Raw genomic sequence first — 2,562 nt, forward strand, 5'->3', positions numbered from 1 at the left:
CACAGGCCTCAGGTGTGTCCAATTTGCTGACGACCCTCTGCCACGCCCACTTAAAGTACCTGCACAGAAAACAAGACAAGCCACACAACCAGGAACCCCTCCATCAGCTGATGCATCCTAGCATTAACTAGTTGAGTTGAAAAGTTGAAATTACAGAAACTTTACTCTTAAAGTTAATAAAATAATTTACCAAGTAATTATTGTAGGTTTTCCTTTATTCCATCACATCACCTTTCTGATATCCAACACATAATGTGTGTGTGTGTGTGTGTGTGTGTTTGCAGCTTTGATGATTTAATTATGATATTTGAAGTAAAGGAGAGAACATCAAGATCAATAGATCAAAGCTGTGTGTGTGTGTGTGTGTGTGTGTGTGTGTGTGTGTGCTGCAGTCTTTTATAATTTATACTTACAGAGAGCATTTCCAGCTCTGAACACACACGCACAGTTCTACTCACTATAGTTTACTGACCTCAGTGTGGTGAACTGACTGATTCATCAATACCACACACGTCTTCTTCCTCTATCCCAGTGCTGATAAGGAATATGTAAGTGCTTAAGGTTTATTTTGAAATGAAATCCTCCTGAGTCTGCAGTGGAAGGAACCTTTTTTTACCTTCCTCTTCACTCTGTTCATCATAAAGAGCTTGAGATGAAGATGATGTTTATCAAACCCTTTTCTTTTGAGTCATGTTAGATCAGATGTTCTCAAACTGTGAACCATGCTCAACAGGGTTAACAGGGCAGTGGATGTGGGGCTTCTAACAGACTGGGAGCACCAGTGTCTGTGAGCAGCAGTTAGTGGTTAGCTAATAGCTACATGTAAAGCTATTATGTACATCAGTAAACTCCATAAATGCCAGAGAGCTGAGGCAGAGAAGACAGAGGACATTAGAGAAAATGTGTAACTTTCCTTCACAACCATTATTGGCAATACTTAGAAAAACTTGAAGGGTTAGTCCTGATTCCTGAACAGACAAAAAACGTGGTCCTGGTCCCTGTACTTCATGGGTGCGCTCAGCTGTGGTCTGCCTGGAGCAAATAACCATATAAAGAAATCTGTGATGAGCTGATGTTGTTTCTCAAATAAAATAGAAAGAGACACTGGAAATGCATTCAGAGCAGTTTGTATTCTGAAGGAATTACTGTCACAAATGTTCGCCTCAGTATTTGACACTGTGGCCTTGTTTAATAAACATCCGACACTGTAACATTATATATATGACAGACCCTTTAACAAAGGTTACAAAGTTACATATAGAACCTTTAATGTTACTTTTCTGTGTTTTTGTAAACTTAATTTCACTGCTGTGACACTTGACTTTCCCTTGTGGGATAAATAAAGTTTTTTTTTATCTCATCATAAAGTCATTTCCGCATTTCCGTCAGTGCAACTACCACTCTGCTAAAAACACATTTTAATGATACTGTTTTTATTCCAGCTGCTGTTAATTTACTGTCAGTGAAACTCTAAACTTCCTGCTGATGTTTTTACATTAAAAGATACCAGGAAAGGGAGGAATTACACAGTGTGAGATGCTGGAAATGTTAATTTCCCAAAGAAACAGCAAACTAGAGCTAATAAATTTAGAGCAGCAAATGACATCACAATGAGTCTGTTGTTGTACTGGTTGTGTGTAAATGTGCATTATACTGGATTTATTTAGACAACAGGTAAACATGGAGGAAGTGTTGAGTTTGTATCAACAGGGAATAAGAACAGGAGCACATCAGAAAAGGAGGCTTCTTACTAAAATACTATATGATCAACTAAAACAGTTTAGTCATTTTCAGCAACACAAACTGAAACTCTGCTGATATTAAACTCTGCTAACAGTGGCCTAACAGTGGTTACCAGCTAGGATGTGCTGAACATCCCTCCTATCATCCGACCTGAAGAAGTTTATATTGTCAGAGTTTCCTTGAAATAATCGGAAAGTTTGTTCTCGGAAGTGAAGCACTGCAGCCGCTGGATGATCCTGTTTCCTGAGAACTCACAGTGTTAAAAATTAAACACTCAAAAATAAAGGAGCTGAGCTGTGTGTGTGTGGGCGAAGCTCAGCTGATGGTACAGTCTCTGTTACTGCTCCTCACACGGATCTGGATAATAGCTTCAGTTCAAAGCTACTGTCAGAAAAACGACTCTTCACTAACAATTGATGAAAAATCACCAAACACATCTTCTCCGTGACCACAAATGTTTTTAAAGGGATAGTTTGACATTTTGCAAAATATGCTTATTCACTTTCTTGCCTAGAGTTGAAGGACCAGTGTGTAGGATCTGATGTAGTTGTAGGAGGCAACTCCCACACTTCACCCTCCAAGCGCACAGTAGATAATACAAACCTGCAGGCCTTTGGGCGCTGCAACCTTTTTCCTTGACAATCCCCTAACCCCTGAGAGTTTTGCACTGTACCCCAGCCCTTTCCATTGTCTGGTCAACCTCACTCTCTGATTCAGAAAAGTCTTCTTCTTCTAAAAAGTCAGATAATTGTTTGAAATGAGACTCACAAAGCAGTTAATTATCCATTTTTTAAAGGAGCAGTGTGTAGGATTTAGTGG

Source organism: Morone saxatilis, unplaced genomic scaffold (genome assembly GCF_004916995.1).
Source record: "Morone saxatilis isolate NCDOM2014 unplaced genomic scaffold, NCSU_SB_2.0 Contig2, whole genome shotgun sequence".
Taxonomy (NCBI): domain Eukaryota; kingdom Metazoa; phylum Chordata; class Actinopteri; family Moronidae; genus Morone; species Morone saxatilis.